At 41.7% G+C, this 16,832-nt stretch overlaps 1 pseudogene; it reads right to left on the reverse strand.

Moving 5' to 3' along the window:
• Positions 1-9,114: 9,114 nt before the first annotated feature.
• LOC102851959 lies at positions 9,115-11,292 on the reverse strand (annotated as a pseudogene).
• Between the last annotated feature and the right edge of the window lie 5,540 nt (positions 11,293-16,832).

A 16,832-nucleotide genomic window follows, 5' to 3' on the forward strand; every position in this document is an offset into this window, starting at 1 on the left:
AGGTGGGATGATCTCAAAGTCATATTTTGGCTCCTGTGGATTTGGTTTAATTTTCCTCAGCTTCAGCTTGAGCTTGCATATGAGTAGTTGGTGGTCTGTTCCACAGTCAGCTCCTGGCCTAGTTTTCACAGCTGATATTGAACTTCTCCAGCGGTTTTTTCTGCACTTGCAATCAATCTGATTCCTATGCATACCATCAGGTGAAATTCATGTTTATAACCCACGTTTATGTTTCTTCTAAAATGTATTTGCAATGAATAAGTCATTGATTGTACAAATTTCATCATTCTATCTATAGCTTCATTTCTGTCACCAAGTCCATGTTTTCCAGCTACTGATTCTTCTTCTCTGTTCCCAACTTTTGCGTTCCAGTCACCCATTATTATCAATGCATCTTGATTGCATGTTTGATCTATCTCCGACTGTAAAAGTTGTTAGAAATCATCTATTTCTTCTTCTTTGGCTCTGGTTCTCGGTGCATATACATTAATGATAGTGGTATTCACCGGACTTCCTTGTAAGCGTATGGATATAAACCTATCACTCACAATGTTGTACTTCAAGATGGATTTAGAAATTACTTTTTTAACTATGAAAGCAACCTCATTTTTCCTCACCTTTTCATCTCCAGAGTAATATATGATATGATCATCTGACTCAAAATGCCCCATGCCGGTCCATCTCATCTCTCCGATGCCTAGTATGTCAATATTTATGTGGTCCATTTCTTTCTTAACAATTTCTAGTTTTCCTACATTCATTGTTCTCACATTCCATGCTCCATTCACTAGTGTCTGCTTACAACTGATCCTCTTCTTTTGTATTTCCATACTTGAAAGTTCTACCTTGGTTGCCCTTTCTGTTAATCTATGTGTGTTCTGTTGTATATAGGGTTTTCAGAGTCCTGCTATTTCAGGAGTGGATGGCCAATCCTTCTTCCTAGTCTGTCTTAATCTGAATTTTCAGATTTAGAGGAGTATCTGAGAGACAAGCAATGTATGGAGCAGTGATAAATCCCCATGCCATGGAGTTCACTATTTTTGCTATTCAGCAGAAAGCTGGACAATGGTAAAAGATGACAAAAGAAGAATCTATGCCTTTGAGTCATGGTGCTGTAGAGGAGTATTGAACATACCATGGACTGCGAAGAGAACAAACAGGCTTACTCTGAAGTGAGTGAAACCATATTTCTCCTTGGAAACAGTGATTTTGAGGCTTCTTCTCACATATTTTGGGCATGTTGCCCAGAGAGAGTTATCCTTGGGGGAAAAAAAAATCAAACTTGGAAGGGTGGAGGGACAGTGCAGAAGAGGAAGTTCCTGGATGAGATAGATTAACACAGTAACTTGAATAATGAGGGTAGCTGTGTTGGAGGCAGCGAGATTGGCTTACGATAGCACAGGGCTCAGAGCTATTTTATATAGGATCACTATGAGTCATAGTGAACTCGAAGTCACATAACAAGAAGAAGGTTGCAGAAGGGAATTTTCTTTAAAATGTCCTCTGTAATTTCACCTTCAGAAAACGGTGGCAACCTATGCAATTTACAGCCTTGGAAATCCAATGGAAGGTCAGCTTTGAGTCAGTTCTGTCTGACTTGACAGTAATGAGATGGGTGATACTTCCAACAAGTAGCTCTAGAATCACAGTGGATAAGCTTCCATAAAGATTTCAGCCTTGGGAACCCCTTGCAGTAGTTCACTTCTGTACTGCAAAATCTCTGATAGTTGTAGTTGTAAATGATTGGACCAAAATTGTTCTTGCTAAATGCTCTTAAGTGGACTCCAATATTTAGTGACCAACTCATGGAAACTTAGCCCAATCCTGTGCCATTCTCTGTCTCAGCTGTGTTAAATCCACTGTTGCAGTCATTATGTCAGACTATCTTGGTGAGGGTGTTCCTCTTCTTATATCTTTGATGCTCCCTTCTCAGGACTGGCTGCACCTGATAGCATACTCAAAATTGTGAAATACAGTCTCCTTGCCTCTAAGGGACACTCTGCAGAAGATTATAAAAACAAAACAACAAAAATCACAACCACTGGAATAGCACTGTTGATTTCTACAAATGCTCATGGAACCCTATACCTGGACCAGGAACCTGTTGTACCAATAGAGTAAGGGAATGTGGCATGATTCAAAACCAGGAAAGGTATGCATAATGGCTGAATCTTTTCTCTATACCTAGTCAGTTTGTATGAAGAACAAATCGTTGGTGAATGTAGACTTTATGAAGAAGAATGTGACATGCAATTGATACAAACTTGCTTGCTGAAAATGAGGAGGACTTGAAAGCCTTGGTGCAAAGGATGAAAAGACTTCAATATGGATTATAATCTCAGCATTAAGGGAAAAAAAAATCCTTACTACCAGGCCAATAGGCAACATTATGATATTTAGAGAAGAGAGAAATGGTCAGTGATTTAATCTTCCTTGAGTTCAAGGACCTCTCCAAAGTGATGAACAATGATCTCAGTTGGAAAGCTGAGGTGCACCTGATCCAAAAGATAACCTTTTCAGTTACTTCAGTGCAAGCTTAGACAATGCATGAAGATAACAGAAGACTCATTGAATCTTTTGTACTAAGATGTTGGAGAAGAGTGAGTATCCATGAACTGCCAAAAAAAAAGACCTTCAAACTGATCATACTTGGTAACGTGGAAGGTCAGCCAGGAGGGGAAACCCCACACAACAAGATGGATTGACGCAATGACTGTAATCGTGGGCTCAAGTATGTCAGAGATGTTGAGGATGGCACAGGATATGTCAGGATCGCTATGACTTGTAGTCGACTAAAGAAAGTCCCACTGGACAGCATGTAACAACAACAATAACAGTAGGAAAAAAGAGAACTCTGGTGGCCTAGCTGTCAGGAGAGGAACTGTCAACTCAGATAGATAGTTTGAGTCCACCAGTTTGTCCCAGGGAGACAGATGGGCAAATCTGTGCGATTTACCACCTCAGCTATGAGTCGATTCCCCTCCAGTGGGTGTTCAGAGGCAGACTGCCCATCCTTCTCCACAATGCAGCTGATGAATTTCAACTGCGTTAGTTGGTGTCAAAGAATCAAGTGTCTCAAAACCACGCCCCCTAAACATTCCCTCCCTGGGCGGGGGGAGCGGAGAAAGGGTGGAAAGGCGTGGCTGCAGGAGGAAGAGGAGCGGAAGGGGCGGGGTTCTTCAGGGAAGAGGCGGTATCGAAGAAGAGGGCGAGCCCATAACGGCTCTTCCTGTGTAGCACAAGGTCTGTTTTGCGCATGTGCATGCCTCTTCAAACTAGAAGGCGCGCAGTCTCGCCTGTTTTGTCCCCCCGTCAGTGGGCGGGAGCTCTGGGTGTTGGACCCTGGACGCTAATTCCTCATCGCCCGAGTCCGCCCGACGGGCGTTCCTTAGCCTCATCTTCACGTCGTGGACGGAGATCCCGACCCCAGACCGTCCAGGGTTTCGAGCCGCCGCTCCTTGGCGCGGCCTCAGCTTGCCGGAATATGGCTACTTCGGGCCTGGTAAGTACTGGCCGGCCGCGTCATTCTCGGAGAGTCGGAACTGTGTGCTTTTTGGTCATTTCATTGAAGAGATCACACAGACTTTTGAAATCGGTGTGATGCTTTGACAGGTTTCATCGCTGTCGAGTCAGACCCGGCGCAGAGCTGACCCTGCAGTGAGTTTTCGAGGGTATAAATGGCACGGGAGGAGACTGCTTATCTTTCTCCTTTGGAGACTCTGGTGGATTCGAACCAGCAGAGAGGAGCAGCCTTCGGATTAGCAGCACATCTCTCTACGAGCTACGTCATCAGATCTCCCCATGGGACAATATCGGGATTAGGTTTCCTTTCCCCTGAAGGTTTTCTCCGCTATTTCTGTATTTTTCTCTTCAACAGTTGTTAGGTTTTCTACATTTTAGCTTGCTTCCAGTTTCTCGTCTTTCAAAGCCTTCTCTCCTTATTGCCCTAAAAGCCTTTTGCTCTTCTTGCTCTGCTGAGATTCTAATTGTTGTTGTTGTTATGTGCCATCGAGTCGTTTGCGACTCATAGCGACCCTATGTACAAGATCCCTAAACGCCGTCCTATCCTGTTTCAATCAAACGCACTCATTCCCACCACTCCACTCACAGAATCGATCCATCTCAACGAGGGTCTTCCTCTCCTGCGCCGTCCCTCCACTCTCCCAAACATGATGTCCCTCTCCAAGGACCAGTCCCTCCTTGCAACATGCCCAAAGTATGTCAGATGAAGCTTCAGAATCCTTGACTCCAGGGAACATTCTGGCTTCACCCTCTCCAGGACAAACCTGTTTGCTCTCCTAGCAATCCGTGGTATATTCAACACTCTTCTCCAGCACCACAACTCAAAGGCATCAATTCTCTTTCTATCATCCCTATTCACTGTCCAACTCTCCGATGCATAGCACGTAATTGCAAAGACTATAGCCTGGATCAGGCACACCTTAGTCTCCAGCCTGATGTCGTTGCACTTGTACTCTTGAGAGGTCCCTCACAGCTGACTTTCCCAATGCAATTAATTTCCTGATTTCCTGGCTGCTGTTACCAAGAGTGTTGACTGTGGAGCCAAGCAAACTAAAACTGTTAACCATCTCAATCTCTTCACCATCCATACTGATGCTGCCAATTGGCCCAGTGTTGAGAATCTTTGTTTTCTTGATATTGAGCTTCAATCCATATTGAAGACTGCAGTCCTTGACCTCCTGCAGCAAGCACTTCAGGTCCTCCTCAGTTTCAGCAAGCAGGGTTGTGTCATCTGCATAACGCAGGTTGTTGACAATTCTTCCACCAATCCTGATGCCACATTCCTCATCATACAGCCCAGCATCTCGAATGATCTGCATACAGATTGAAAAGGTGTGGAGACAAAATACATCCCTGATGGACCCCTTTCTTGATTTTGAACCATCCGGTGTCTCCCTGCTCTGTTCTGACGACTGCCTCTTGGTCCAAGTATAGGTTTTGCGTTAGCACAATCAAGTGTTCTGGGATTCCCATTCCTTATATTTTTATTTTTTTTTCCAAGTAGATTCAAGTTCTCATCTTTTGCCAAAATATCGAGCTTTGTGTTCCGTTTTATAGGTTCATAATTATGGAGCACTTTTTGGGTAGTCTTCTGAAAAGAAACCAAATATGAATTTCTGTTAATGTGCCCTCTGTGACTCATACATAGCACCCAATGCACAAATAGCTCTGAACCCTGTTCTATCTTGAGCCAGTCTCACTGTCTCCAACAAACCTAACCCAATTACCCCAGTTACTGTGTCAAACTGTAAATAAATAAGGAAATAAGGTATTATTGACTGTAGCGAGCTCTGATGGCCTAGTGATAAGAAGCTGTGCTGAAGTCAGCAGCTTCTTGGTAGAAGGATGAGCAGTGTCCTCTTGTGCAGTTTACTGCCTTTGAAAACCCTCTGCAGGGTCCGCTGTGAGTCCCTGGCTATTCGGTGGCACACAACTACAACAATAATTAATGGGAGTGGGAGCTCATTTTTTTCCCGTTTCTGCATGCCTTTTTGGAGGTGCTAGAGAAGAGTACTGGATATCCCATGGACTGCCAAGAACAAACACATAAATCCTGGACAAAGTGCAAACAGGGTGCTTCTTAGAGGTGAGGCTGATGGAGCTTGTCTCACTGACTTTGGGCTAACATGAAGGGGCTAGTCATTTGAAAGGACATCATGCTTGGAAGGGGGGAGTATCAGTGACAGAAGATGCTCAAGGAGGTGGATTGACACAGTAATTATAACAGTGGGCTCATGTGTATCAGCACAACACTAGATAAGGCAGGGTTCAGATCTGTTCATAGAGTTGCTATGAGAGTAGTGGACTTGATGGCCCATAACAACAGTGAAACGTGAAGATAATGCTATGAAGAATATTTCAAATATTGCTTAGCATAACTTTTATGTTTTAATACTCAAACTTGTGTTTAAGGATGTTTTGTTCAGCTTTTTATTATGAGCTTTAAAAAACTATGAGTTGTTTAAAGTTATTTGTAATTAGAAGTGAGCAATAAAGCCATTTACCTTGGGGGAAAGTAATTGGAGGAATGTTCAATACCAACAGTTGAATTTTCAAATGTCTGTCATATAATTGTAGCAGTTTTGAGCCTTTTAGACTAAATACCTGCCAATTGGCAGCATCAGGATGGATGGTGAAGAGATTGAGATTGTTCACAGCTTTAGTTTGCTTGGCTCCACAGTCAACACTCTTGGCACCAGCAGCCAGGAAATTAAAAGACGTATTGCAGTGGGAAAGTCTGCTGTTAGGGACTTCTCCAATGTGCTGAAGAGCATTATTAGTGTCACTCTAGAGACTAAGATGCACCTGAGACAGACCATGGTCTTTGCAATCAGTTTTTATGCATCAGAGTTGGACAATGACTAGGTAGGATAAAAGGAGAATTGATGCCTTTGAGCTCTGGTGCTGTAGAAGAGTGTTGAATGTACCATGGACTGCTAAGAAAACAAACAGGCTCATCCTAGAGAGGGTTGAACTGGGCTGCTCCTTGGAGGCAAAGACTCTGAGGCTTTGTCTGACATACTTTGGACATGTTGCAAGGAGGGACCAGTCCTTGGAGAGGGACTTCATGCTTGGGAGGGTGGAGAGACAGCTCAGGAGAGGAAGACCCTCTATGAGGTAGATTGATTCAGTAACTGGGGTAATTGGTGTGGGTGTGTCGGAGACAGTGAGATTGGCACAGGACAGAGCAGGGTTTAGGGCTGTTGTACATAGGATCCCTATGAGTCGTGAGTGACTCGACGGCACATAAGAACAACAACCTGCCATTTACAAAACAAGAAGAGAGGAAACAAAAATGGTATTCATGTACTTCTGTGGTTCTCTATTAATTTTACTACAGAAGGCCTACTCTTTTTTTTTTTTTAAATTATTTTTTGTGTGTGCGTGTACCATCAAATCAGATCTGACTGGTACAGGAGGAGATTGTCCCTCCTTTCCCGGCGAACTGTGAGCCTCTGGGATTGTAGTTGCAGTTCCTTGCCACTAGGCCACCAGAGCCCCCCTAGAAGGCCTACTCTTGTTAAAATTTACAGCAATAACGTAGAGGAGGGTCTGCCATGAGTCAGAATTGTTTTGATGGCAGTGACCTTGGGATTTTGAGTTTGGTGTTTTTAGTAATGCTGGAGACAGTTTTCAGTTCTTAAATTGGAGGGATGGTACTGACACCTGTTGGTAAGAAGCCAGAAATGCTGCAAAGGCAGCCAAACAAAAAAACCACACAAGCCAAACCCACTGCTGTCAAACAACTTCAGACTCATAGTGATTCTCTATTGGTTTTCTGTGGGTGTAAATCTTGAAGGGAGGCTGCCCATCCTTACTTCTGTGGAGCATGTGGTGGATTTGAATCACCAGTTTTTTGGTTAAAATATTGACACTTTCACTGTGTCACCAGAGCTGTTAAATGCTGAGAACACCCCTCAAAAGCATCCAGCCTAAATGTGTGTAGTGTCAAGGCTGAGAAACCCTGCTGTGCTGTATAATATTCTCTTTAAGAAACATTATTTCTTAAAATGTGGAGATTCTCACACAAGTACAAAAGTTCAAGTTAAAATTGGTAGGTTTTGGATGTGTATTTATTATGAAAAAATGCTCTGGTGACCTAAGTCCATAGGGAATTGCACTGCTAACTGAAACCCAAGGACACTTCTTTGGTGGTTCAAATTCACCAGCTGTTCCCACAGAGAAAGATGGCAATCTCCTCCAATAAAATTTTCAGCCTTGGAAACATGCTGGAGATTAAATAATGGAGTAGCATATCCACAGGGGTCTTCCAGAAATTCAGCCTGAACTCAGAAGAGGTCATGGATCAGAGATATCATTGCTTGTGTTGGATGAGAAGAATGGGAATCCCAGAAGACTTAATTATGCCCATGAGAAACCTATACCTAGGCCAAGAAGTTGTTATCCACACAGAACAAGGGAATAATGCATGGTTTAAAATCAGGAAAGATGTATGTTAGCATTGTATACCTTTCTTCATTCCTATTTCATCTATCTGTATGCTGAGTACATCACTTGAGAAGATGGACTATAAGAAGAATGAGGCATTAGGATAAGAGGAACACTTATCAACAATATGCATTATTTAGAAGGCATAGCTTTGCTTGCTGAAAGTGAAGATAGCTTGAAACTTGATCAAAGACTACAGACTTCAATATGGTTTCCATCTCAGCATAATGAAAACATAGCAACATCATGATAGATGAAGAAAAGTTTGGAATTGTTAACAATTTCATTTTACTTGGATTCACAATCAAAACTCATGGTAACAGCAATCAAGAAAAAAAAAAACCCTGCATTGGGAAAACTGCTGCCAGTGATGTCAATTTAAAAATTAAAATGTGCCTGATTCTAACCATGGAGTTGGGTTTTCCCCCCTTAGTTACTTCCTATGCCTCTAAAAGCTAGGCAGTGAATGAGGATGACAGAATTGATTATGCCTTTCAGTTGTGGTGTTGGAGAAGAGTAAGTTGAATGTACTTCTAAAAGAACTAACAAATCAGTTTTAGAAGTGTAAACAGGATGCTTCTTACAGACAAAGCTTCATCTCACTTACCTTGAGCACATTGTCAGGAGGGTCCAATTCTTGGAAAAGGGTACCTGTCATGCTGTGAAAGAGAGCAAGACTCCATGGTAATTGACACAGTGACTGGCAAAGGACTCAAGCATATCAGAGGTGGTGAGGATGGCACAAGATAGGACATGGATCAGATTTGTTGTTCATTAATATGTCTGGGAGTAGTAGTCATTTCAATGGTACATAACAACAACAACATTTTCAGTTTAGGAGTATGGGTTGTGCAAGTAGTTTGCTTACTTAAAGATTGTTGGCAATCTTGAACTTTTTTTTTTTAAATGTCATCTTTATTTTGCATACTTTAATTTCAGAGCAAAATAAACAAAACTCACAATACACAATATCCTACCTCATTCTTGAGGTTGAGGCCAGAGTTTCCTGTCTTAACACACAGGACAGGAAAGAAAAATACTAGCTATTAGCAGATGGAGCCAGATGGGAGAGGACAACTCAAGGCTGCTGTGGGAGCCACAGGGATGCTATACAGGGGCAAGGGGGTGTTACAGTAGGAACTTTTAATCGACTTCTTCCATGCTAGATACATCCTCATCACCCTCAAGTGGGGGGATCTCATCAGGAACAGCAGCACTGGGTTCCTCAGCAGTCACCTCATCTTCATCAATACCTAAGCCTAGCTTGATCATGTGGTAGATGCGGTTGGAGTGAGTCTGGGGATCCTCAAGGGAGAAACCAGAAGAGAGCAGTGCGGTTTCAAACAGCAGCACTACCAGGTCCTTAACAGCTTTGTCATTCTTGTCTGCCTCAGCCTTCTGTCTCTGTTTTCAACAATTGGATGATCGGGGCTAATCACCAGGTGCTTTTTAACCATCATGTAGCCCATTGTCGAGTTGTCCCAAAGTACCTGTGCTTTCATGATCCACTCCATATTGGCTGTCCAGCCATATGTGCTAGTCACGATGCAGCAGGGTGAAGATATAAGCCTATTGGATATTGTCACCTTCTCGACCTTCTTATCCAAAATTTCCTTCATGAGCTTACAGAGATTCTCAAACTTGGCCTTGCTCTCCTCCATTTTCTTTTTCTCCTTTTCATCCTCAGGTAGTTCTAGGCCTGCCTTGGTGACAGAAACCAGGCTTTTCCCATCAAATTCCTTGAGCTGTTGGACACAGCACTCGTCGATAGGTTCAGTCATATACACAACCTCAAAGTCCCGCTTGCACACTCGTTCTACAAAAGTGGAGTTGGCCACCTGCTCTTTGCTCTCACCAGTGATGTAATAAATGGACTTCTGGGTCTCTCTCATGCGTGACACATATTCTGAGAGAGAGGTCATCTCATCTCCAGACTGGGAAGTGTGATAGCGAAGTAGCTCAGAAAGGCAATGCTGGTTAGTAGAATCTTCATGTATCCCAAGCTTCAGGTTTTTAGAGAATGCCTCATAGAATTTCTTGTAGTTCTCCTTGTCTTCTGCCAACTCAGAGAAGAGCTCAAGGCACTTCTTGACAATATTTTTGAGGATGACCTTCAAGATTTTGCTCTGTTGCAGCATTTCATGAGAAATGTTGAGGGGCAGATCCTCTGAGTCAGCCACGCCACGGATTAAGTTCAGATACTCTGGTATCAACTCATCACAACTGTCCATGATGAACACGCGGCGAACATAAAGTTTAATGTTATTCTTCTTTTTCTTGTTCTCAAAGAGATCAAAGAGAGCCCGGCAAGGGATAAAGAGCAATGCCCTGAATTCCAGCTGGCCCTCTGCTGAGAAGTGCTTGACTGCCAAGTGGCCTTCCCAGTCATTAGAGTGAGACTCTTGTAGAACTCTCCATAGTACTCCTGTGTGATGTCATCAGGATTTCTGGTCCAAATGGGCTTAGTCTTGTTCAGTTCTTCCCTATCAATGTACTTCTCCTTAAATTTTTTTGTTTTGTTTTCTTTTCCTTGTCTTTACCACTGTCATCCTCCTCATCTGAACCCACATCTTCTATCTTGGGCTTCTCTTTGTTATCTTTATCTTCCTCTTTCTCACCTTTCTCGTCTTCTGCCTCATCATCACTGATTTCCTTCTCTTGTTCTTTCTCCAGATAGAGGGTGATGGGGTAGCCTATGAACTGTGAGTGCTTCTTCACTATTTCTTTGACTCGTCTGTCTTCTAAGTATTCTGTCTGGTCTTTATTAAGGTGCAAAATAACTTTAGTACCCTGACCAATGAGCTCACCATGGTCAGCATGAACTGTGAAGGAGCCCCCAGCTGACGACTCCCAGGCATACTGCTCATCATCATTGTGTTTTGTGATCACTACCACTTTCTCTGCCACCAGAGAGGCAGAATAAAAGCCAACACCAAACTGATCAATCATGGGGATGTCTGCACCAGCCTACAGAGCCTCCATAAAGGCTTTGGTACCAGACTTGGCAATTGTTCCCAAGTTATTTATGAGATCAGCCTTGGTCATGCCAATGCCTGTGTCCATAAGAGTCAAAGTACTTTCCTGGGGGTTAGGGATGATGTCAATTTTCAGCTCTTTCCCATTGTCCAGCTTGGAAGGGTCTGTCAGGCTTTCATAGCGAATCTTGTCCAATGCATCAGAAGCATTAGAGATCAACTCTCTAAGGAAAATTTCCTTGTTGGAATAGAAGGTATTGATGATAATAGACATAAGTTGGGCAATCTCTGCCTGAAAGGCAAAGGTCTCCACCTCCTCCTCTCCATGGTGCACTTCCTCAGGCATCTAGATGAAAAGGGTTCCAAGTACCAAAGAGGCGAGGGCAGGGTCTCAGACCAGGCGGTACAAGACTCGCCAGCTGCGCGGGGGTGGGGGGGTTAGGGGGGTGGGGGAGGTGACTCAAGAGCGAACTTTTTTTTGTGATTTTACTAGTTTTACTGATTTTTTAGTGTGTTCTCCCTAACCGCTAAGCAGATATGATTAATTAATCCAGATAATTGGGTTTTGATGGAAAAGAAGTGAGAAGTAGGAGGAGTAGGGGGCGTAGGTAAATAAACTTTTAAGGAGAAGAAATAGTATAGGCCAAGTTTTGGAAATAGTATGAAACAAATTGTTTTTGTTCGGTAGACCCAGAAAATCCATCTTTATTTTGGACAATTAAAAAATACTGAATGTATAAGTAAAGAATTGAAATTTCTTGTCATGTCTGAGGGGAAATTTCTTGTCATGGTGAGGGGAAATTGTTTTGATATTTTTTAGCAAAGATAACAAAATGGTAATTTTTATGTTTCTTTTAGGATCATCTGAAAAAAGAATACAGAAGAAGATTTTGTCGACCTTCCAGGTGATTTAATCTTTTAAAACTTATTTTTATTCCCATCTTCAAAAAGCGAATTTTTCAATGAATCCAGGAAAAACTACAAATTTTGACTCAATGATTTTCTTATCATTTCTTAAATATCTTAGTTGTTTTATACTAACATTAATACAAGCAGTGCAGTGCTTTAGTGATAGTGGCAGTGAGAAAAAAACACACAAAACAACCTGAGAACATGGTGGTCCCGAAAAAGGTAGTCTCAGTTCTGGTGAAATGAAAGCTTTGGAAAATTTTCTGTAGAATGGATTAAATAGACACAGTAGAAAGATGACAGCACATTCAGTGCAGTAAAAAAGTAAAATAATGCCATTTGGCAAATTATATGGTGGATATTTATTCTGGTTGCTTTGGGCCATCTATGTTTAACACAAATAAGTCTTCAACTACTAACTAAAAGATTGGGGGTTCAAATCCATTTGAAAAGTACCTCAGAAGAAAGCTATGATGATCTAGTTCTGAAAAAACCAGCCTTTTCTCTGTAACACTTGGGGTAGCCTTTGGTTTGAACCTACATGATAACATCTGGACTTGGCTGGGGCTTTAATTATAATATCTGTAAAGTAATATAAATTTTATCTACTAAACAGTGGTGCAATCAATCACATGTTTTTAAAAATACATTATTATTAATCAGATATCTACTAGGTTATGTGGGGCATAGAAATAAGTGAGTTCATTTAATAGGAAAAAAGCTTATATTCCTATTGGGAATGTGTATATATACACTTTTTAAATAATTAGCAAAATATAATAGTTTATGTTTCATAAATAGAAGTTCTGTAAAATCAGAGGAGGGACAGCTTACATGATAGGCCGTAATAATTATTTAGAAAAAGGTCTACATATTGTATGTACATAAATCTTTAAAGTTATAGTTTATCTTGAAGTGGTCCTTGAATGTTATTATTAGGTACTATCAAGACAAGTATGACTAATAGCGACCCTATGAACAACATGTCCTATCCTGTGCCATCCTCACAATTTCTGACACATTTGAAACTATGGTAGTAGTCATTGTGTCAATCCAGAGGGTTGAGGGTCTTCCTCTCTTTTGCTGGCCCTCCAACTTTCCAAGCATTATGTCCCTCTCTAAGGGACATCAAACTCTAATCCTCTAAACAAATATTAGAGGTCCTTGTAAAGATGTATAAAGGTTAAAGCACATAGCAGACAGAACTATTAAATGAAACAGTCTAGCAGTTCTTGAATTATAATGTATTAGCAGCAGACAAACCTGGTTTAAGAAAGTGAAATATGTTGGATAGAAATTGAAAGCAAGACTAGATTGAATAACCCAAACCCAACCCATTTCCATTGAGTTAATTTCAACTCATAGGGACCATATAGAAATGCCCTGTAGGGTTTCCAGTGCTATACATATTCCTGCAACAGACTACCTTATCTTTCTCATATAGAGAAACAGGTGGATTTGAACTGCTGACCTTTTGATTAGTAGCCTAACACTTAACCCACTGTGTTACTATTGTTATGTGACATTGAGTTGGAACAAACTCATAACTGACCCTACAGTGAGTTTTGAGAAGCTGTGAGTTGCATGTGAGGAGATTGCCCATCTTTCTCTTATAGAGCAGATGATGGATTCCAACCACGTGCCTTTGGGTTGGCAGTGCAACTCTTTACCTACTAGGCCACAGAGCTCCTTGTGGTACTAGGTCTCTTTTACAATCATTTAGAGGCAGAAACAGGTTCATCCTGGAGAGAGTGAAACCAGGCTGCTCCTTAGAGGAAAGGATTCTGAAGCTGCATTTGACATGCTTTGGGCATGTTGCAAGGAGGGACCAGTTTTTGGAGAGGGTCATCATACTTGGGAGGGTGGAGGGACAGCACAAGAGAAGAGGACCCTTGATAAAATGGATTGACTCAGTGAGTGGGGTAATGGGGTAGGTGTGCCAGAGACAATAAGGTGGGCACAGGATAGACAGGGTTCAGGGCTATTGTATATAATATCACAAGTGACTTGATGGCACATAACAACAGAGGCAGAAAATACGTTAGTCTGTAGGCATTTATTATAGGAGACTGGAACAAATAGGTTTGAATCATCCTTGAAATAACAATGACAGATATAAACATGTAGAGATGAGTGGCTTGGTACTTTTAAATGTTGTAGTAATGTGCTGGTAAATTGACGATGACTCAGAGACCCTGCGAACTGTGCTGTGCTGTCCTCATCATCGCTGATATACTTGAGCCCAGTGTTACAGTCACTGTGCCAGTCTATCTTGTTAAGGGCCTTTCTCTCTTATGCTAACCCTTCACCTTTTCAAGGATCATGTCTTTTTTCAAAGACTGGCCACTCCTAACAATATCCTCATAGCATGTGAGGTGAAGCTTCATCACTTACTCTAAAAACAGATTTGTTTGTTTTTTTGTGGTCCATAAGATATTCCAGGAGTTCTGGTGGCTTAGTGGCAAGAAGCTGCGCTGCAATCCTGAAGGCACGTGGTTGGAGGCCATTACCAGCTGCTCTGTGGGAAAATGATGAGCAGTCTCCTTCTGTGCGATGAACTGCCTCTGAAAACCCACCAGAGGATCTGCTGTGGGTCGGTTCCGACTCTACAGTAAACAACAACATAAGATATTCATAAGTACTTTTCTCCAATACTGTATTTCAGAGTCATCAGTTCTTCTTCAGTTATCCAAATTCATTATCCATCTTTCAGATGTGAAAGCAATTGAAAAGATCAGGACTGGAACAGATACACCAGTTTTTAAACTGACATCTTTGCTCTTTAGCACTTTGGAAATGTCCTTGATAACAGATTTTCATGCAGCATGACTTTTAATTTCTTTTTTGTTTAATTTATTATTATTAATTTTAATGAAATTTACAGAGATTTTGGATTTCCATTCATTGATTGTTGCACTTTTCTCCCTGCCCACCCCTCCCCTCCAGTTCGTTTTTCTCTTTGAAAAGTAGAAGAAAAATTCTTCCATTGTTACACAATCCCTCCCCCCAAGTCCACTCCACTATGTAGCCTTCAACTTTCGATTTCTTGACTGCTGGTACCAAGGATGTTGATTGTGTATTTAAGCAAAATGAAATGATAGCTTAAATTTTTCATCTGTCTATATCATGATGTGGCTTATAGTTCTGGTGGTGAGGATATTTATTTTCTTGATGTTAAGAGTACTCCATATTGAAGACTCTGGTTCTTCCTATTCTGCAGCAAGCGTTTCAAGTTCTCCTCACTATTGCAGGTTGTTGAGTCTTTCTCTGCTCCTTATGTCAGATTCTTCATAATGTCCAGCTTCTCAAATGATCTTTCCAATATACAAATTGAATAGGTGTGGAGAAAAGATAAGAGTCCTAATGCACAGCTTTGTTGATTTTAAGCCATACCATGTTCCTCTGCTCTGTTTGGGCAACAGCTTCTTGGTCTAGGTTTTGGATGAGCATAATTAAGTGTTCTAGGATTCCCATTCTTCTCAATGTTAGCCATAATTTTTCGTTCAGATATAGGCAACAGCTAAAACCAAAGATGAGGGAAAATGAAAGATTCTACTAAATTTTAAAATTAGAAAAATTTTTATCTTGTCAACGACTTAATCTTACTTGGATCCTGTCTAAATAGGAGCAGAAATTGGGGCTTAAGCCCAGGGCTGTCTCTCTGAAAAGGTGAGAGGGAGTAAGAATAGCACAGCCCCTTACTGTAGATAGCAGTTAAAGTGGTGCCGCTAGAGGTTCATTTATTCATTGCTGACTCACAGACCCTCAGTTATGGTACCAACAATGGGGGGTATATTAGAAAAATGAGTGGTGGAGACAAAAAATATCTCACAAGTCCAGCCTTCAGTCCAGCTGTTGTAAGGCACAGTTCCTCAAAAAGTCCAGGCTCCGGTTTAATTTCAAAAGCAAATCCAAATCATCTAACAAGTCTTGCCCCAGAGCAGTTGTAAAGTCAGTTTCTCCTTCAAGTACTTGGCAAGAACAGCAAACATCTTTAACTGTGGCCAGCACAAATGCAAGAAACCTCAGGTCACACCTTGCCACAGTTTCTCCACAGCAATGCCGGTCTCTCCAACACCATCATGAACACCAAGGTCTTACCAATAGGATTTGCTCCAGTCTCCCTCAAGTCTTGCCATCACAAATATGCTTACCTCAATCTTACTGCCCATGTGAGAAGCATTCTTTCTCACATCCTAGTTCCACAGCTGATGATAAATTGCAAGACCATGTGTCTGTAGCTAAGGGAGCTGGAGACCAAAGGCAGCTAAATGTAATGGCTAAGAAAAGCCAAATTTTAGGCTAATACCACAGATCGACAATCAATATGATAACCAGCAGCCAGGAGACATATTGCACTGGGAAGGTCTGCAGTCTGGGACCTCTCTAAATTATTGAGGAGCAGTGATATTTGAGGACTAAGGTACACCTTATTAAGGTGATTTTTTTTTTTTAGTTGTTATGCTGCTGAGAGCTGAAGAGTGAATGACAGAATTGGTGCCTTTCACCCATGGTTTTAGAGAAGACCACTGAATATCTCATGAAATGTCAAAAGAACAAACAGATAAGTCTTAGAGAACATGCAACCCGAGTGCTCTTTGGAGGCAAAGACGATAAAACTTTATCTCACATACTTTGAGATTGTTGCTATATTCATTGGATAGAGACATCATGCTTGAGAAGGTGAAAGAGTGGCAAAGGAAAGGAAGACCTCAACCAGGTGGATTAACTTAAATCAGTAGTGGGCTCAGGTGTGTCAGAGGTAGTGAGGATGGCACAGGATAGGACAGGGTTCAGATCTGTTTTTCATAGGGTTGCCCTGATTCATACTCTACTTGACGGCACCAAAAAACCACCACCACCACCACCACCACCACCACCACCACCACCAGCTTTTACAGTGTGACACTGACCAAAAATGCACTCAAGATGTATAAAAAATAATTGATGACCAGAATGCAAAAGTAGGAAAGAAAG

The sequence above is a fragment of the Elephantulus edwardii genome, unplaced genomic scaffold, assembly GCF_000299155.1.
Source record: "Elephantulus edwardii isolate Elephantulus edwardi_28Jun2011 unplaced genomic scaffold, EleEdw1.0 scaffold00442, whole genome shotgun sequence".
Taxonomy (NCBI): domain Eukaryota; kingdom Metazoa; phylum Chordata; class Mammalia; order Macroscelidea; family Macroscelididae; genus Elephantulus; species Elephantulus edwardii.